The following is a 21,935-nucleotide window of genomic DNA, read 5'->3' on the forward strand; positions in this document are numbered from 1 at the left end:
AGTTCCATCACCTGTGAAGTTAATACTGCCATCAGTGACTCTCCTCTTCAGATAGTTAGTGCCAGAGGGCTCCTCATTTTACAGTGGGGTTGAAGATGGGACAAGTCACCTCCTCCTGTAGTGTTGAAAGACCTTTGAGGTCAGGTTTAGCCCTATACTGAATAGTGAGAATTCTGTGGCCATGCAGAGCCACATAGGTAGTAAGTTCTTAACGCACTGAATAATGGACACCAAAGTATGCAGATGAACAGATAAGGGTATTATAATGGCTTTTGTTTCCAAGAGTGTCCAGTGTATCAGAAGGTGTTGCCAGAAATGTGTATTCGTTGTGTGTTAAATGTAGTCACTAGGTCCAAAATTCCATAGGCAGTCTCTGTCCAAATAGATTTCAACAGACATAGTCCTTGATGACCAGGGCCTGCACTGAAAGGTTGGATCCCAGTAATGCCAAAAGCAAGTCCTGTGGTGTGGCCAAATGGGCAAAATCCCAGGCACATAACATTTGGATGAAGTATGGGGAATCTGAGAGAAGGGTCTTATTATGATAGAAAAATAAATACTATGTTGTCTCTAAAACCCTATGAAACATAGGAGATGTGAGGGTTGTTTTAAGGCAGAGTTGATGCTTTATTTTGTCAGGAATTTATCATCGTTCTACTGACCAGACAATACAGAAATTCAGCAAAAAAAAAAAAAAAAAAAAAATCTGGCCTTAGTATTTTATGTGGGATGGTAGCCCAATCTCTGGATTGAGGCCCTGCCATCACCACACCCAAACTGGCCTAGATGGCCCCTAGTTCCCTGGTAGCTCAGTAAAGAATCTGCCTGCAATGCAGGAAACCCTGATTTGATTCCTGGGCCAGGAAGATTCCCTGAAGAAAGGATAGGCTATCCACTCCAGTAATTCTTGGGTTTCTTGGCTCAGATGGTAAAGAATCTGCCTGCAACTTAGGAGACCTGGGTTTGATCCCTGGGTTGGGGAGATCCCTTTGAGGAGGGAAGAGCCCCTGCAGAAGGGAATGGCTAACCACTCAAGTACTCTGGCCTGGAGAATTCCATGAACAGAGGAGCCTGACAGGATACAGTCCATGGGATAGTAAAGAGTCAGACACGACTGCGTGACTTTCACTTTATCTGGGTTTTAAGAGAATATTATTTAAATAATATCAGCAGAGAAAGTAAAAAATAGCTATTCTCCAGTTCTTGGAGATCAAGTATACAGGCTGAGGCAGGAGTATTTAAATATCTTATAGGTGGAACTTCACTAATGGTATAATGGATAAGATTGCATTTGCCATTGAAGGGGACATGGGTTCGATCCTTGGCCTGGAAAGTTTTCATGTGTGTTTGGACAACTGAGATTGTGCATCACAACTACTGAGCCTGTTGTCTAGAGTCCGCATGCTGCAACTACTGAAGCTTGTGTGCCTAGAGGCTGGGTTCTTCGACAAGAGAAGCCACTACAATAAGAAGCCTGCACACTGCAATTAGAGAGTAGCCCTTGCTCAGTGCAACTACAGAAAGCCCACGTGCAACAATGAAGACCCAGTGCAAAAAAAAAAAGACCCAGTGCAGGCAAAAATAAATAAATTAATTAAAAAATATATTAAACATATACATTTATTTAAATATATATTTATATATGAATATATAAATGTATAAATTTAATACATATATATATATATACATAAATATATATATTCTATAGCTAAACAAGTAAATACATATTGGATATTTCTTCAATGGAGAAGGCAAATTGCAACTGGGAAATTGTAGTAATAGGAAAAGAATCAAGCCTATTGACTAAGTCATGATGGGAAAATATTTCCTAGAGACTTTTGAGTGTTCTCATTCATCTCAATGATATTGAATATGGGAGTTTTGATGAGAGGAAATATAGCATTTAGATTATCACAATAATCAGTAGTGAGCCTCCATTTATTTTTATCTGCCTTAAGGACAGATCAAATTAGACTATTAAAAGGATAAATTGTGGATATTATGACCTATTCCTTCAATAAATCTTGTATGACTGGCCACATTCTTTCTGGTTCTTGTTTCAACTGGTAGGCTGATGTATTAGCTATTTTAAATAGCATAGGTAAATCAATGGGTTTCCATTCAGTGTGATTCACTAATAAGGCTACAGATTTATTTATTTATTTATTTATTTTTCCATTCAGTGGATTTCCTGGAGATGGCATCTATTCCAATTATGGAAATTTCAGTTTAAGAGGAAGATTAATCACTAAAACATTTCTCAGTCAAATGATTGCAATTTTGACATGTTTAATTAACTAGACTAGGACTTTAAAGCCAATGACCCCTTGTAAGTTAAAGAGAAATGACTTATATTTAGAGAGATTTCTAGGCAAGATAGTTATTTGGAATTCTGTATTTAAGAGAGGAAATATTGGGGATTTGTTGATTTCAATGGACCACCAAAGTAATGTAGGGACAATTGTCCTCTGACAACTATAGAGGTCCAAAGTGAAAGTCACTCAGTCATGTCTGTTTTGGACCCCAAGGACTATACAGTCCATGGCCAGAATACTGGAGTGGGTAGCCTTTCCCTTCTCCAGGGCATCTTCCCAACCGACGTTTCCCACATTGAAGGCAGATTCTTTACCAGCTGAGTCATAAGTTAAGCCTAAGAATACTGAAGTGCAGTAGCCTATCCCTTCTCCAGGGGATCTTCCAGACCCAGGAATCTAACCAGTGTCTCCTGCATTGAAGGTGGATTCTTTACCAACTGAGCTATCATGAAAGTCCACCAACTGTGCTCTCATGGATGCCCAAAGAGATCCAAACAGAGTGCTGAATTTCTATAGGAGAGGCCGAGTTGGTTTCTTTGGGGCAAGTCACAGGAGGGGCTTGAGCTAGAGCTGATGAGGGCAGGGCTCTGGGGACTCTAGGGTCTGTGGCCAGGAGAATTTCTAAGGTTGAGACACATTAATGGGATTTAGAATATCTCAACATTACTAGAGTAATTCTAGATGCTTTAGATGCCTTATTTACCAATACAAAGTTTTTGGGGATTTTGAAATGATGAAAACTAGAGGAAGGCTCAGGAAACTGAGTAGAATTAGATTCACTGGAAGGTTCTCTTTGGAAGCTATTTTAATTGTCCTATTAGTAGTTAAAGTTGGGAAATGAAGGGAGGCAGTTTCTTCATTATGGATTAACATCTCTGTGCTATCTAATACTTCTTTAATTGTATATATAAGACTTATTAAAGAGAGTAGAGAGACCTGATAATGAGTAAAGCTCCATTGTAAAAAGAGTTGTTTTGCTAACACACCATTGCAAGTCAACAATACTCTGATATTTTTTTGAAGAGTTATTTTGTTTCAACTCAATAAAAGTGTTGATTTGGGCCGGGAGGAGCTACCCCACGCCCCCACGCCCGAGGTCAGGGGTGGCATCCGGGAGGAGCAACCCACGCCTGAGGTCAGGGGCAGAGACGAGAGGAGTTACCCAGAGCCATGGCTGTGCAGGCGCAGGAGGGCCTAGAGAAGCCATCCCACATTGAAGGTCAGGAAGGGCGGCGGTGAGGAGATACCCCTCATCCAAGGTAAGGAGCAATGGCTGCGCTTTGCTGGAGCAGCTGTGAAGAGATACCCCACGCCCAAGGTAAGAGAAACCCAAGTAAGACCGTAGGTGTTGCCAGAGGGCATCAGAGGGCAAACACACTGAAACCATACTCACAGAAGACTAGTCAATCTAATCACACTAGGACCACAGCCTTGTCTAACTCAATGAAACTAAGCTATGCCTGTGGGGCAACCCAAGACAGGCGGGTCATAGTGAGAGATTTGACAGAATGTGGGCTACTGGAGAAGGGAATGGCAAATCACTTCAGTATTCTTGCCTTGAGAACCCCATGAACAGTATGAAAAGGCAAAATGATAGGATCCTAAAAGAGAAACTCCCCAGGTGAGTAGGTGCCCAATATGCTACTGGAGATCAGTGGAGAAATAACTCTAGAAAGAATGAAAGGATGGAACCAAAGCAAAAACGGATGTGACTGGTGATAGAAGCAAGGTCCGATGCTGTAAAGAGCAATATTGCATAGGAACCTCGAATGTCAGGTCCATGAATCAAGGCAAATTGAAAGTGGTCAAACAAGAGATGGCAAGAGTGAATGTCAACATTCTAGGAATCAGCGAACTGAAATGGACTGGAATGGGTGAATTTAACTCAGAAGACCATTATATCTACTACTGCAGGCAGGAATCCCTCAGAAGAAATGGAGTGGCCATCATGGTCAACAAAAGAGTCCGAAATGCAGTACTTGGAAGCATTCTCAAAAATGACAGAATGATCTCTGTTCATTTCCAAGGCAAACCATTCAATATCACAGTAATACAAGTCTATGTCCCAACCAATAACGCTGAAGAAACTGAAGTTGAATGGTTCTATGAAGACCTACAAGACCTTTTAGAACTAAAACCCCAAAAAGATGTCCTTTTCATTATAGGGGACTGGAATGCAAAAGTAGGAAGTCAAGAAACACCTGGAATAACAGGCAAATTTGGCCTTGGAATACGGAATGAAGCAGGGCAAAGACTAATAGAGTTTTGCCAAGAAAATGCACTGGTCATACCAAACACCCTCTTCCAACAACACGAGAGAAGACTCTATACATGGACATCACCAGATGGTCAACACCAAAATCTGATTGATTATATTCTTTGCAGCAAAAGATGGAGAAGCTGTATACAGTCAGCAAAAACAAGACCAGGAGCTGACTGTGGCTCAGACCATGAACTCCTTATTGCCAAATTCAGAGTTAAATTGAAGAAAGTAGGGAAAACCACTAGACCATTCAGGTATGATCTAACAACTAATTTCGAGAATATACAAGCAACTCCTACAGCTCAACTCCAGAAAAACAAATGACCCAATCAAAAGATGGGCCAAAGAACTAAATAGACATTTCTCCAAAGAAGACATACAAATGGCTAACAAACACATGAAAAGATGCTCAACATCACTCATTATCAGAGAAATGCAAATCAAAACCACTATGCGGTACCATTTCACACCAGTCAGAATGGCTGCGATCCAAAAGTCTACAAGTAATAAATGCTGGAGAGGGTGTGGAGAAAAGGGAACCCTCTTACACTGTTGGTGGGAATGCAAACTAGTACAGCCACTATGGAGAACAGTGTGGAGATTCCTTAAAAAACTGGAAATAGAACTGCCTTATGACCCAGCAATCCCACTGCTGGGCATACACACTAAGGAAACCAGAAGGGAAAGAGACACGTGTACCCCAATGTTCATCGCAGCACTGTTTATAATAGCCAGGACATGGAAGCAACCTAGATGTCCATCAGCAGATGAATGGATAAGAAAGCAGTGGTACATATACACAATGGAGTATTACTCAGCCATTAAAAAGAATACATTAGAATCAGTTCTAATGAGGTGGATGAAACAGGAGCCTATTATACAGAGTGAAGTAAGCCAGAAAGAAAAACACCAATACAGTATACTAACACATATATATGGAATTTAGAAAGATGGTAACTATAACCCTGTGTACCAGACAGCAAAAGAGACACTGATGTATAGAACAGTCTTATGGACTCTGAGAGAGAGGGAGAGGGTGGGAAGATTTGGGAGAATGGCATTGAAACATGTAAAATATCATGTATGAAACGAGTTGCCAGTCCAGGTTCAATGCACGATACTGGATGCATGGGGCTGGTGTACTGGGACGACCCAGAGGGATGGAATGGAGAGGGAGGAGGGTTCAGGATGGGGAACACATGTATACCTGTGGCAGATTCATTTTGATATTTGGCAAAACTAATACAATTATGTAAAGTTTAAAAATAAAATAAAATTAAAAAAAATCAAATCCCTTATGATTATACAGTGAAAGTGAGAAATAGATTTAAGGGACTAGATCTGATAGAGAGAGTGCCTGATGAACTATGGAATGAGGTTCGTGACATTGTGCAGGAGACAGGGATCAAAACCATTCCCATAGAAAAGAAATGCACAAAAGCAAAATGGCTGTCTGGGAAGGCCTTACAAACAGCTGTGAAAAGAAAAGAAGTGAAAAGCAAAGGAGAAAAGGAAAGATAAAAACATCTGAATGCAGAGTTCCAAAAAATAGCAAGAAGAGATAAGAAAGCCATCTTCAGCGATCAGTGCAAAGAAATAGAGGAAAACAACAGAATGGGAAAGACTAGAGATCTCTTCGAGAAAATCAGAGATACCAAAGGAACATTTCATGCAAAGATGAGCTCGATAAAGAACAGAAATGGTATGGACCTAACAGAAGCAGAGGGTATTAAGAAGAGATGGCAAGAATACACAGAAGAACTGTACAAAAAGATCTTCACGATCCAGATAATCACGATGGTGTGATCACTGACCTAGAGCCACATATTCTGGAATGTTAAGTCAAGAGGGCCTTAGAAAGTAGCACTATGAACAAAGCTAGTGGAGGTGATGGAATTCCAGTTGAACTATTCCAAATCCTGAAAGATGATGCTGTGAAAGTGCTGCACTCAATATGCCAGCAAATTTGGAAATCTCAGCAGTGGCCACAGGACTGGAAAAGGTCAGTTTTCATTCCAATCCCAAAGAAAGGCAATGCCAAAGAATGCTCAAACTACCGCATAATTGCACTCATCTCACATGCTAGTAAATAATGCTCAAAGTTCTCCAAGCCGGGCTTCAGCAATATGTGAACTGTGAACTTCCTGATGTTCAAGCTCTTTTTAGAAAAGGCAGAGGAACCAGAGATAAAATTGCCAACATCTGCTGGATCATAGAAAAGGCAAGAGAGTTCCAGGAAAACATCTATTTCTGCTTTATTGACTATGGCAAAGCCTTTGACTGTGTGGATCACAATAAACTGTGGAAAATTCTGAAAGAGATGGGAATACCAGACCACCTGATCTGCCTCTTGAGAAACCTGTATGCAGGTCAGGAAGCAACAGTTAGAACTGGACATGGAACAACAGACTGGTTCCAAATAGGAAAAGGAGTTTGTCAAGGCTGTATGTTGTCACCCTGTTTATTTATCTTATATGCAGAGTACATCATGAGAAACGCTGGACTGGAAGAAACACAAGCTGGAATCAAGATTGCCGGGAGAAATATCAATAACCTCAGATATGCAGATGACACCACCCTTATGGCAGAAAGTGAGGAGGAACTCAAAAGCCTCTTGGTGAAAATGAAAGTGGAGAGTGAACAAGTTGGCTTAAAGCTCAACATTCAGAAAACGAAGATCATGGTATCCAGTCCCACAACTTCATGGGAAATAGACGGGGAAACAGTGGAAACAGTGTCCGACTTTATTTTTTTGGGCTCCAAAATCACTGCAGATGGTGACTGCAGCCATGAAATTAAAAGACGCTTACTCCTTGGAAGGAAAGTTATAAGCAACCTAGATAGCATATTCAAAAGCAGACACATTACTTTGCCAACAAAGGTTCGTCTAGTCAAGGCTATGGTTTTTTCTGTGGTCATGTATGCATGTGAGAGTTGGACTGTGAAGAAGGCTGAGCGCCAAAGAATTGATGCTTTTGAACTGTGGTGTTGGAGAAGACTCTTGAGAGTCCCTTGGACTGCAAGGAGATCCAACTAGTCCATTCTGAAGGAGATCAGCCCTGGGATTTCTTTGGAAGGAATGATGCTAAAGCTGAAACTCCAGTACTTTGGCCACCTCATGCGAGGAATTGACTCATTGGAAAAGAGTCTGTTGCTGGGAGGGTTTGGGAGCAGGAGGAGAAGGGGACGACAGAGGATGAGATGGCTTGATGGCATCACTGACTTGTTGGACGTGAGTCTGAGTGAACTCCGGGAGTTGGTGATGGACAGGGAGGCCTGGCGTGCTGCGATTCATGGGGTTGCAAAGAGTCAGACACGACTGAGTGACTGATCTGATCTGATCTGATAGGTTCTTCTCTCTGTAGATGTTCTGCAAAATGATATACCCATTATACTAATGAAGATTTAGGTAGCAAGGTATGAGCCTCCTTTCAAGGCATGAAGACTCCATGTAATGAGGGCAATGTCTCTTGTAGTCAGGCCTCATCTGAGGAAGCAGGGTGCTGTTTCTGATTTATGTCTTTTTTAACTCTAGTAACCTCTCACTATCATGGGCAGTTTGAGTCTTTAAGGCAGTTTGATCTTTTAGTGAATCATAGATTTTTGTATCTCTAGACCAACCAGCTAGCTGTCTTATTTACACTGCAGTCAGCAGTAGCTATCACCCCACATTTTATAGTTCTAATATAGTCAGCTAGTTGCTTTTTCGTTATTATTTTGGACATAGTCTCTCAATATGCTTTGTTTCTAATCTAGTAAAATTGCAGGTTTCTTATGCAGTTTCTTATTTGTTGCCAACTGTGGGGACCATCTGGGTGATAAGAGGAAAAACCTCCACACTTCAGTGAATAGGCAAGCTGCCTCTCACTGAAAGGCCTCCCAGCCATGTTCTAGACATACATATTGTCTGGGGAGTTTCCACTCTGTGTAACAGACCCACTTCAGCAAGAATTTGGTTTGGGTTGGGGCAGGTACAGGAATAAAGTAATTATTTCTCTGTACCATTTGATTTTAACATTAGGTAAATGGCCTTCTCAGTAGTAATCTACAACAGCCCTTGTGGTCTGGGGACCATTAAATTAGTTGGTAAACCAGCAAATTATGAGCGAGTGGGCTATCTGCAGTGGAGTAACATCAATAAGACTAGGAACCATTTTACTACTACCCAGAAATTTTGCTTTATGTATACTGAGGGTGCATTGCAAGGTGCACAGAATTTGGAATGACTAGATTATTGAGTATTTTATCATTAGGAAATATGTCTGCTTAAAAAGATTTGCAGAACTAATCTAATTTGTCTGATAATATTACATGACAATTCCAGTTGAGTTATTTCAAATCCTAAAAGATGAGGCTGTAAAAGTGCGGCACTCAATAGGCCAACAAATTGGGAAAACTCAGCAGTGGCCACAGGACTGGAAAAGCTCAGTTTTCAGTCCAATCCCAAAGAAAGGCAATGCCAAAGAATACTCAAATTTCTGCACAATTGCACTCATCTCACTCTCTAGTAAAGTAATGCTCTAAATTCTCCAAGCCAGGATTCAACAGTACATGAATCGTGAACTTCCAGATGTTCAAGCTGATTTTAGAAGAGGAAGAGGAACCAGAGATCAAATTGCCAACATCTGTTGGATTATCAAAAAAGCAAGAGAGTTCCAGAAAAACATCTACTTCTACTTTACTGACAATGCCAAAGCCTTTGACTGTGTGGATCACAACAAACTGTGGGAAATTCTGAAAGAGATGGGAATACCAGACCACCTGACTTGCTTCTTGAGAAATCTGTATGGAGGTCAGGAAGCAACAGTTAGAACTGGACATAGAAAAAGAGACTGGTTCTGAATAGTGAAAGGAGTACATCAAGGCTATATATTGTCATCCTGCTTATTTATCTTATATGCAGAGTACCTTATGAGAAACACTGGTCTAGATGAAGTACAAGCTGGAATCAAGATTGCTGGGAGAAATATGAAAAACCTCAGCTATGCAGATGACACCACCCTTATGGCAGAAAACGAAGAACTAAAGAGCCTCTTGGGGAAAGTGAAAAAGGAGAATGAAAAAGTTGGCTCAAAGCTCAAAATACAGGAAGCTAAGATCATGACATCTGGTCACACCACTTCATGGCATATAGATGGGGAAACAGTGACAGACTTTTTCTGGGGCTCTAAAATCACTGGAGATGGTGACTTCAGCCATGAAATTAAAAGACAATTGCCTCTTGGAAGAAAAATTATGACCAACTTAGAGAGCATATTAAAAAGCAGAAACATTACTTTCGCAACAACATCTGTCTAGTACAGGCTATGGTTTTCCCAGTAGTCATGTATGGATGTGAGAGTTGGACTATAAAGGAACTCAGAGCTGAAGAATTGATGCTTTTGACCCGTGGTTCTGGAGAAGACTCTTGAGAGTCCCTTGGACTGCAAGGAGATCCAACAAGTCCATCCTAAAGGAAATCAGTCTTGAATATTCGTTGGAAGGACTGATGCTGAAGCTGAAACTTCAATACGCTGGCCACCTGATGCGAAGAGCTGACTCATTTGAAAAGACCCTGATGCTGGGAAAGATGGAAGGCAGTTGGATAAGGTGATGACAGAGGATGAGATGGTTTGATGGCATCACAGACTCAATGGACATGAGTTTGAGTAAACTCTGGGAGTTGGTGATGGACAGGGAGGCCTGGGTGCTGCAGTCCATGGTGTCACAAAGAGTGGGACATACTGAGCAACTGAACTGAACTGAACTGATTACATTACACCATCTTCTCCTTGTGTAGTTTATGGATGGCATATTTTTCTCAATTCCTTTGCATTATTTTTCTATGAATCTTTATATTTAAAGTGTAGTTATGTTACTGATAGTTTAAATTTGTTTTCCTGCTTTTATTCATTTATCTTTTGATTAAACTATTAGTCAATATGTGTTTAATGCAATTATCACTAAATTCATGTTTACATTTATCATTTTTCAATTTGATTTTTATATAGATAACTTTATATTTCTTGTGTCTTCCTTGTTGCCTAATATTGTGCTAAATATGATTTCTCTATTTTTTGAATTTGCTGTAAATATTTCAACTTACCTTATTAACTAACTAAGGTCTAGTGTAAATTCATCCCTATACTATTTCATGGATAATGAGAGGAATGTTAAACCCATTGAATCTATTTATTTTCCATCCATTTATATTTTTTCCAGGTGTTATTAATATTATGCATCTTAATCCTCATATTGGGAGTATTTAATCATATGTTGAAACCACCTATTGAATCTTAAGGGTCATTTATTATGTTTTTTGGTTCAATAATTCTTTCTCTAGTTCTATTTTTCCCCCTCCTTCTTGTTAAAGTTCTCTGCTGAGTTTTCAGTTTGAAACATATTTTCTAACACTCATAAACAAGTTATTTTAAAAACCTTTTATTAAAAATGTTTTCTTATGTGCTGTAAATACATCATATTGTGCCAAAAAATTAAAAAAAAAAAAAATAAAAACCTTTTAATTTCTTAGACTTTTTGCATCTCCAATGGGTCTTACTCTATTTTCTAATTTTCTTTTGTAGCCCATTTGATTTTGTCTTCTGATAATATTTTAGTAAATATTGAGTGATGTTGACTAAAAATTAGAAAGAAACGTTAAAATTTGCTATAATAGTATTTTTCTCCAATATAGTAGCTCTCAAAATTCAATCTGAGATTGTGCTTATTCAAAGATAATTTTTAAATCTTGGTAGGGTTTTTCTATTTTTGGATTCCTTTTACTTATAAGTCGTTGCCTTTTATGGTTTAATTAGGAAGACTGAATATTTATAACTCCGCTCAGTTTTCGTAGACACCCCTAAATTCCTAACTCCATGAGACTTCAAAAAATTTGACTGTCCAGCTTCTTCACCAATAATTTGATTTAAATGTTAATCCAATCAGACATTCTGATATATGTGGGTGAATTTCAATCTTTGTATTTTTTTTTAATTTAAATTTATTTATTTTAATTGGAGGTTAATTACTTTACAATATTGTATTGGTTTTGCCATACATTGACATGAATCCACCACAAGTATACACGTGTTCCCCATCCTGAACCCCCTTCCTACTCTCTCCCTGTACCATTCCTCTGGGTCATCCCAGTGCACCAGCCCCAAGCATCCTGTATCCTGAATTGAACCTGGACTGGCAATTCATTTCTTATAAAATATTATATATATTTCAATGCCATTCTCCCAAATCATCCCACCCTCCTCCCTCTCCCACATATTACAAAAAACTGTTCTATACTTCTGTGTCTCTTTTGCTGTCTTACATACAGTGTTATCATTACCATCTTTCTAAATTCCATATACATGCGTTAGTATACTGTATTGGTGTTTTTCTTTCTGGCTTACTTTGCTCTGTATAATAGGCTCCAGTTTCATCCACCTCATTAGAACTGATTCAAATATATTCTTTTTAATGGCTGAGTAATACTCCATTGTGTATATGTACCACTGTTTCTTATCCATTCATCTGCCGATGGACATCTAGGTTGTTTCTGTGTCCTGGCTATTATAAACAGTGCTGCGATGAACATTGGGGTACATGTGCCTTTTTCAATTCTGGTTTCCTCGGTTTGTATGCCCAGCAGTGGGATTGCTGGGTCATAAGGCAGTTCTATTTCCAGTTCTTAAAGGAATCTCCACACTGTTCTCCATAGTGGCTGTACTTGTTTGCCTTCCCACCAACAGTGTAAGAGGGTTCCCTTTGCTCCACACCTTCTGCAGCATTTATTGCTTGTAGACTTTTGGATAGCAGCCATTCTGATTGGAGTGAAATGATACCTCATTGTGGTTTTGATTTGTATTTCTTTGATAATGAATGATGTTGAGCATCTTTTCATGTGTTTGTTAGCCATCTGTATGTCTTCTTTGGAGAAATGTCTATTTAGTTCTTTGGCCCATTTTTGATTGGGTCGTTTATTTTTCTGGAATTGAGCTGCAGCAGTTGCTTGTATATTTTTGAGATTAGTTGTTTGTCAGTTGCTTCATTTGCTATTATTTTCTCCCATTATGCAGGCTGTCTTTTCACCTTGCTTAGACTTTCCTTTGTTGTGCAGAACCTCTTAATTTTAATTAGGTCCCATTTGTTTATTTTTGCTTTTATTTCCAATATTCTGAGAGGTGAGTCATAGAGGATCCTGCTGTGATTTATGTCAGAGAGTGTTTTGCCTATGTTCTCCTCTAGGAGTTTTATAGTTTCTGGTCTTTCATTTAGATCTTTAATCCATTTTGAGTTTATTTTTGTGTATGGTGTTAGAAAGTGTTCTAGTTTAATTCTTTTACAAGTGGTTGACCAGTTTTCCCAGAACCACTTGTTAAAGAGATTGTCTTTAATCCATTGTATATTCTTGCTTCCTTTGTCAAAGATAAGGTGTCCATATGTGCATGGATTTATCTCTGGGCTTTCTATTTTGTTCCATTGATCTATATTTCTGTCTTAATGCCAGTACCATACTGTCTTGATGACTGTAGCCTTGTAGTATCGCCTGAAGTCAGGCAGGTTGATTCCTCCAGTTCCATTCTTCTTTCTCAAGATCGCTTTGGCTATTCGAGGTTTTTTGTATTTCCATAAAAATTGTGAAATTATTTGTTCTAGCTCTGTGAAAAATACCGTTGGTAGCTTGATAGGGATTGCATTGAATCTATAGATTGCTTTTGGTTTTATACTCATTCTCACTATATTCATTCTTCCGTTCCATGAACACCGTATATTTCTCCATCTATTAGTGTCCTCTTTAATTTCTTTCACCAGTGTTTTATAGTTTTCTATATATAGGTCATTAGTTTCTTTAGGTAGATATATTCCTAAATATTTTATTCTTTTCATTGCAATGGTGAATGAAATTGTTTCCTGAATTTCTCTTTCTGTTTTCTCATTATTAGTGTATAGGAATGCAAGGGATTTCTGGGTGTTGATTTTATATCCTGCAACTTTACTATATTCATTGATTAGCTCTAGTAATTTTCTGCTGGAGTCTTTAGGGTTTTCTATGTAGAGGATCATGTCATCTGCAAACAGTGAGAGTTTTACTTCTTCTTTTCCAATTTGGATTCCTTTTATTTCTTTTTCTGCTCTGATTGCTGTGGCCAAAACTTCCCAAACTATGTTGAATAGTAGTGGTGAAAGTGGGCACCCTTGTCTTGTTCCTGACTTTAGGGGAGATGCTTTCAATTTTTTACCATTGAGGATAATATTTTCTGTGGGTTTGCCATGTATAGATTTTTTTATGTTGAGGTATGTTCCTTCTATTCCTGATTTCTGGAGAGTTTTTATCATAAATGGATGTTGAATTTTGTCAAAGGCTTTCTCTGCATCTATTGAGAATATCATATGGCTTTTATTTTTCAATTTGTTAATGTCATGTATTACATTGATTGATTTGCAGATATTGAAGAATCCTTGCATCCCTAGGATAAAGCTCACTTGGTCATGGTGTATGATCTTTTTAATGTGTTGTTGGATTCTGACTGTTATAATTTTGTTAAGAATTTTTACATCTATGTTCATCAGTGATATTGGCCTATAATTTTATTTTTTTGTGTGTGGCATTTTGTCAGGTTTTGGTATTAGGGTGATGGTGGCCTCATAGAATGAGTTTGGAAGTTTGCCTTCCTCTGTAGTTTTCTGGAAGAGTTTGAGCAGGATAGGTGTTAGCTATTCTCTAAATTTTTGGTAGAATTCAGCTGTGAAGTTGTCTGGACCTGGGCTTTTGTTTGCTGGAAGATTTCTCATTACAGTTTCAATTTCTGTGCTTGTGATGGATCTGTTAACATTTTCTATTTCTTACTGGTTCAGTTTTAGAAAGTTGTACTTTTCTAAGAATTTGTCCATTTCTTCCAAGTTGTCCATTTTATTGGCATATAATTGTTGATAGTAGTCTCTTATGATCCTTTGTATTTCTGTGTTGTCTTTTGTGATCTCTCCATTTTCATTTTTAATTTTATTGATTTGATCTTTCTCCCTTTGTTTCTTGATGAGTCTGGCTAATGGCTTGTCAATTTCATTTATCCTTTCAAAGAACCAGATTTTGGCTTTGTTGATTTTTGCTATGGTTTATTTCTTTTGCATTTATTTCTGCCCTAATTTTTAAGATTTCTTTCCTTCTACTAACCCTGGGGTTCTTAATTTCTTCCTTTTCTAGTTGCTTTAGGTGTAGAGTCAGGTTATTTATTTGACTTTTTTCTTGTTTCCTGAGGTATACCTGTATTGCTATGAAGTTTCCCCTTAGTACTGCTTTTACAGTGTCCCACAGGTTTTGGGTTGTTGTGTTTTCATTTTCTTTCATTTCTATGCATATTTTGATTTCTTTTTTGGTTTCTTCTGTGATTTGTTGGTTATTCAGCAGCGTGTTGTTCAGCCTCCATATGTTGGAATTTTTAATAGTTTTTCTCCTGAAATTGAGATCTAATCTTACTGCATTGTGGTCAGAAAATATGCTTGGAATGATTTCTTTTCTTTTCTTTTTTTTTTTTTTTGAATTTACCAAGGCTAGATTTATGGCCCAGGATGTGATCTATCCTGGAGAACGTTCCATGTGTTCTTGAGAAAAAGTGAAATTCATTGTTTTGGGGTGAAATGTCCTATAGATATCAATTAGTCTAACTGGTCTATTGTATCATTTAAAGTTTATGTTTCCTTGTTAATTTTCTGTTTAGCTGATCTATCCATAAGTGTGAGTGGGGTATTAAAGTCTCCCACTATTATTGCATTATTGTTAATTTCCCCTTTCATACTTGTTAACATTTGTCTTACATATTGTGGTGCTCCTATGTTGGGTGCACATATATTTATAGTTGTTATATCTTCTTCTTGGATTGATCCTTTGATCATTATGTAGTGTCCTTCTTTGTCTCTTTTCACAGCCTTTGTTTTAAAGTCTATTTTATCTGATATGAGTATTGCTATTCCTGTTTTCTTTTGGTCTCTATTTGTGTGAAATGTCTTTTTCCAGCCCTTCACTTTCAGTCTGTATGTGTCCCCTGTTTTGAGATGGGTCTGTTGTACACAACATATATGAAGTGAAGTTGCTCAGTCATGTCCGACTCTTTGCGATCCCGTGCACTGTAGCCTACGAGGCTCCTCTGTCCATGGAATTCTCCAGGCAAGAATACTGGAGTGGGTTGCCATTTCCTTCTCCAGGGGATCTTCCCGACCCAGGGATGGAACCCAGGTCTCCTGCATTTCAGGCAGACGCTTTACCGTCTGAGCTACCAGGGAAGCCATACAACATATATAGAGGTCTTGCTTTTGTATCCATCCAGTCAGTCTTTGTCTTTTGGTTGGGGAATTCAACCCATGTACGTTTAAGGTAATTATTGATAAATATGATCCCGTTGCCATTTACTTTATTGTTTTGGGTTCGATTTTATACACCCTTTTTGTATTTCCTGTCTAGAGAAGATCCTTTAGCATTTTTTGGAGAGCTGGTTTGGTGGTACTGAATTCTCTCAGCTTTTGCTTGTATGTAAAGCTTTTGATTTCTCCTTCATATTTGAATGAGATCCTTGCTAGGTTCAGTAATCTGGGCTGTAGTTTATTTTATTTCATCACTTTAAGTATGTCTTGCCATTCCCTCCTGGCCTGAAGAGTTTCTATTGAAAGATCAGCTGTTATCCTTATGGCAATCCCCTTGTGTGTTATTTGTTGTTTTTCCCTTGCTGCTTTTAATTTTTGTTCTTTGTGTTTGATCTTTGTTAATTTGATTAATATGTGCCTTGGATGTTTTGCCTTGGGTTTATCCTGTTTGGAGTTCTCTGTGTTTCTTGGACTTGGGTGATTATTTCCTTCCCCATTTTAGGGAAGTTTTCAACTATTATCTCCTCAAGTATTTTCTCATGATCTTTCTTTTTGTCTTCTTCTTCTGGGACTCCTATGATTCGAATGTTGGGGCATTTAATATTGTCCTGGATGTCTCTGAGATTGTCCTCATTTCTTTTAATTAGTTTTTCTTTTTTCCTCTCTGATTCATTTATTTCTACCATTCTTTCTTCTACTTCATTAATCCTATCTTCTGCCTCTGTTATTCTACTACTTCTTGCCTCCAGAGTGTTTTTGATCTCATTTATTGCATTATTCATTATATATTGACTCTTTTTTATTTCTTCTATGTCCTTGTTAAACCTTTCTTGCATCTTCTCAATCCTTGTCTCCAGGCTATTTATCTGTAATTCCATTTTGATTTCAAGATTTTGGATCATTTTCACTATCAATATTTGGAATTCTTTATCAGGTAGATTCCCTATGTCTTCCTCTTTTGTTTGGTTTGGTGGGCATTTATCCTGTTCCTTTACCTTCTGGGTATTGCTCTGTCTCTTCATCTTGTTTATATTTCTGAGTTTGGGGTGTCCTTTCTGTATTCTGACAGTTTGTGGAGTTCTCTTTATTGTGGAGGTTCCTCACTGTGGGTGGGGTTGTATGGGTGGCTTGCCAAGGTTTCCTGGTTAGGGAAGCTTGCTCAGTGTTCTGGTGGGTGGAGCTGGATTTTTTCTCTCTGGAGCACAGTGAAGTGTCCAGTAATAAGTTTTGAGATGTCAATGGGTTTGGAGTAGCTTTGGACAGCCTGTATATTGAAGTTCAGAGCTGTGTTCCTGTGTTGCTGGATAATTTGTGTGGTATGTCTTGCCCTGGAACTTGTTGGCCCTTGGGTGGTGCTTGGTTTCAGTATAGGTATGGAGGCTTTTGATGAGCTCCTGTCAATTAATGTTCCCTGGAGTCAGGAGTTCTCTGGTGTTCTCAGGATTTGGACTTAAGCCTCCTGCTTCTGGTTTTCAGTCTTATTTTTACAGTAGTCTCAAGACTTCTCCATCTATACAACACCATTGATAAAATTTCTAGGTTAAAGATGAATAGTTTCTCCACAGTGAGGTATACCCAGAGAGGTTTACAGAATTACATGGAGAAGAGAAGAGGGAGGAAGGAATTAGAGGTGACCCGAAAGAAATGAGGTGGGATCAAAAGAGGACAGAGCAAGCTAGCAAGTTATCACTTCCTTATGTGTGCTCCAGAGTCTGCACCACTCAGAGATGTTCATGGAGTTATACAGAGAAGAGAAGAGGGAGGAAGGAGACAGAAGTGGCCAGGAGGATAAAGGGGGGAATCAAAAGGAGAGAGACAGATCCAGCCAGTAATCAGTTCCCTAAATGTTCTCCACCATCTGAAACACACAAAGAGATTCACAGAGTTGGGTAGAGAAGAGAAGGGGGAGGGAGGAGATAGAGATGACCTGGTGGACAAAAAGGAGAGTCCAAGGGGGAGAGAGTAGTCAAGCCAGTAATCTCACTCCCAAGTAAAAATGGGTACTGAAGATTGGGTTCTTAAAGGTACAAATTTGATAACAAATATCAAAAAGCAAAGATTAAAAATCTATAGTAGAGGTTGGATTTTCAAAAATACAATATTAAAAAAAGAAAAAAAAACACAAAGTCACAAAAATTATAAAAGAAATATATATATATATATGAAATTTGCTTTAAAAATAGGGTTTTTTTTTTGCAAAGTAATAGTAGGTTATAAAAATGAAAATTAAAGGAGTAATAGAAGACTTAAAATTAAAAAAAAAAAGAAAGAATGATTGTAAAAATAGTAAAATATATCTAGGTGTTTCTCTGGTGGTGTTGTGGGCAGTGTGGAGTCAGTTCATTTTCGGATAGTTCCTTGGTCTGGCTTATAGTTCTCAAGATCTATAGGTCCCTTCCTATGCAGTTGGTACTAACTACAGGGTTTTAATCTATTGCACCTGTCACTTCCAAGGCGGTTCCCTCTGTTTTAGCTTCTTCTGTTTGCTGGTTCAGTGTCTGATTTCCACCCTAACACAGGGGGTGGTGGTGGGCACTTTTTTAGGCTCACTTGTTCAGTTGTGCTGTGGGGAGGGAGGGATGCTGCAAACAAATAACACTGGTATGTGCTCGCAGTGTCTCAGCCACACTGGGGCTGCCCCGCTCACGGCGCGTGTGCCCTCCCTGCCCACACTGCTCAGGCTCTATGTTGCTCCACTGGGAGCTGTCCAAGGCCAACCCTGGGCTGCATGCACCTCCCAGTTCTAAGCCACTCAGGTTCAGGCACTCAGGAAGTCCTCAGAGGTGCAGACTCGGTTGGGCCTGCGTTTTGTGCCCTTCCCAGGTCCAAACAGCTCAGGTGATGAGGTGTTTGGCGAGCATGGTCATGGTGACTTATTGCCTCCTCTGTCCCTGTTGCTGGGTTTCTGGGTGTACAATAGGCACATCTTCTCAGGCGGATGTTGATTGTCCAGAACCCCAAGAAGTCTTAGCAATGAAGCCTGCTTGCAGTTTGGTAGATAATGTCTCTCTGGGGCTGTGATTGCCCCCTTCCAGCTCTGGCTGCCTGTCACTGGAGGGGAATGGTCTGCAGCCGACTAGCTCTGTACAGTCCTTTCTTCTGTGAGCGGGCCTAGCGGTGTCTTAAGTTAGGGCTTTTCCTGTGGTAGCTATCCCACAGTCTGGCTTGCTAGCCCAATTTAGTTCCCTCAGATGGCCCTTGGGGCATTCAGGCCTGGTCCTGCATCTAAGCAATGCAGCCCGCGCCTCCCTGCCCAGCCCCCGCTTGCTAGTGGCAGGTGCAGGCTTCTGTGCTGCTTCTCTGCTGGGAGAGTTACTAGTGGGCACGTAATCTGTGGGTTTTAATTATTTATTTATTTTTCCTCCCAGCTATGTTGCCCTCTATGGTTCCAAGGCTCACCACAGACTCAGCAGTGAGAGTGTTTCCTCGTGTTTGGAAACGTCTCTCTTTTTAAGACCCCCTTCCTGGGACAGAGCTCTGTCCCTACCTCTTTTGTCTCTTTTTTTATCTTTTATATTTTTCCTACCTCCTTTTGAAGACAATGGGCTCCTTTTCTGGGTGCCTGATGTCCTCTGCCAGCATTCAGAAGTTGTTTTGTGGAATTTACTCAGTGTTTAAATGTTATTTTGATGAATTTGTGGGGGAGAAAGTGGTCTCCCCATCCTATTCCTCCGCCATCTTAGGACTGCCTCTCCAGTATTTTTTCAGTTAAAATTAATTCTTGGGGAGGAGCCTTTTAAGATTCAGATTGAAACTACTGGGTGTTTAACATGACCCTTTCATATTTGAAAGTCTTGGACCCTTTTTTTAGTCTTCCTAATCCTATCAGACAATCTGATAATTTTTACTGAATTTTGCTCGCTATAGAATTAAGAATTTTAAACACAGATTCAGAAAAGCTCAAAGGAAAACTTAAAACTTTATCTCTGTGAAATTCAAAACTACACTTTCATAAGTAGGACATACAATTTTGTTTGAACAACCCACTGAAAGTTTAAATAGTTGCTTTAAAACCACCCACTCTCTATACTGCAAACAAACTTCTCCTCCCCATCTGCTTACATTTAAATTAAGATGATGCTATTCTCTGCCTGCCTGCATACCTATACTCAGGATTCAAAAAATAGTATAGCCTGAGATTTTAAGAAGCAAGAGAGACTAGAAAGAGATTATATACATACATACATACATACATTTTTCTCTCCCTTTCCTTTCTCTCTTGTTTTTTTAAAAATAACCTTGCAACATCTCTCAGGGTGCTTTGTTCCTATTTATATTTGTGCCTAAATATATGCAGACTTGTGTATAAGTGTGTGTGTGTGTGTGTGTGTATGTGTATGTATGTGTATATATATATATATATATATATATATATATATATATATATATATATATATTTAAGGTCATGTTCCATTTACCATTATGTTTAAATAGATCTTTAACCTGGTTTTCTGAAGAACTTATTTTTGCTTCCTTATCCATTTTTTAATGCTTTCATTTTATTCTTGCATTTTATACACCTTTAATTAGGTCACTCCAATGATAAACATTGTTTAAAACTGTTCTTTATAAAGAATAATATTCAGGATTCATAGATAATAATTCAAAGCTGATTTATCTTTTCTTTATATTTCTCAAAATTCTTCAGAATATTTACTGGTAAAATTGCACAAATAATCAATATTTTCAACTGATATTTTAAACTCATATGATCTAGTATCTTTTTTGACTGTATTTATAAAAATGTCTTTATCAACCCTTTCATCATTTTTCCTTTCATATAAATATTTTGTATCCATAACATATTTCTCTATATGTTTTCTAGAATTCCCTTCTATCTCACTGTATGGTTATTTTTGTATCTTATCTCTTTAACTAATTTCTGTATTCTCCAGTGAGAAACTTTTATATTTGATTAATACTTGTTTGCTCACATCATTCAACATAGTGCCTTAAATCTTGCTGGCACATAAAAACAATTTGTTGAATGAATATATTGGTTTTCCATTACTAAGTAACAAATTATCACAAATTTAAAACACTATCACTCATTATTTAATAATTTTATAAGTCAAAAATTCCAAGCAAGTTCAGCTGACTTTTTGTTTAGTGCTCCACAAGGCTGAAACCGAGGTGTTGCCTAGGCTGGGATTTTATGTAGAATCTCTGGGGTAGAATGTGTGTACATGATCATCAGATGGTTGACAAAATTTGTTTCCAAGATGCTACAGGACTCAGCTCCACGTTTTCTTGTTGGCTGTCATCCATGACCTACTCTCAGTTTCTAGAACCTGCTGAAAATCTTTGTCATACACCCTTGCCCCAACTCCAGTCTTCAAGTCAGCACAATATATCAAATCTTCCCCAAGCTTAATTTAAGACTTCAATTACATCTGAAAAAGAATCAGGGAACTGAAATCTTAGTGGGTATAATCTGTAGAATATGCCAATTTCAATGAATAAAAAATAATTTTCACTATTATGTATCACATTCAAAATGTTCAGTACTGTATTATAGAGGATTTTCTGCATGGAATTTTAGGAAAATTTTAGGCAGCATTCTTGTGATTCTTTTTATAATATTTTTCTGTGTTCAAATTCAGTCTCTGTTTATTAGAGTTGTATCTCATTCTATGAGTACCAATGTGTTTTATTCAGCAAGACTTTTAAAAGTATTTTATTCATGAACTACTAGTAATTAATTCTAAGTAATTTTTAACTTCTTACAGAATGCATTTCTAAGAAATTGCACAATTGTTATTGTGAGGTATAGGTTGTGTTAAGTATCTCTCTATGTATGAGGTGTTAGAAGTAGATATGATTATAAAAATATTCATAGAATTGCATTAAGTACTGTACATGCTAGATTCTTTGAACAAAGCTTTAAAGAAAGTGCATTATTTTCCTTGTAAATAGATGGCATATTGTGATAGATGGTATTTAATTTTCCAAAGACATATTATAGGTAAGTGCAACAGTTAGGACTTGGAAACTGGGTCTTATTTTGCATTCAGTGTTCTTTCCACTGA

The 21,935-nt window shown here is 38.3% G+C and overlaps 1 long non-coding RNA gene across 1 annotated transcript; it reads left to right on the top strand.

The window, feature by feature from the left end:
• Positions 1-3,319: 3,319 nt before the first annotated feature.
• Positions 3,320-10,509, top strand: LOC129624131 (uncharacterized). Its single transcript, XR_008700766.1, has 2 exons — positions 3,320-3,633; positions 9,117-10,509. It is a non-coding gene; the product is annotated as an uncharacterized LOC129624131 (long non-coding RNA).
• Positions 10,510-21,935: the final 11,426 nt, after the last annotated feature.

Source organism: Bubalus kerabau, chromosome 12 (genome assembly GCF_029407905.1).
Source record: "Bubalus kerabau isolate K-KA32 ecotype Philippines breed swamp buffalo chromosome 12, PCC_UOA_SB_1v2, whole genome shotgun sequence".
NCBI classification, from domain to species: domain Eukaryota; kingdom Metazoa; phylum Chordata; class Mammalia; order Artiodactyla; family Bovidae; genus Bubalus; species Bubalus kerabau.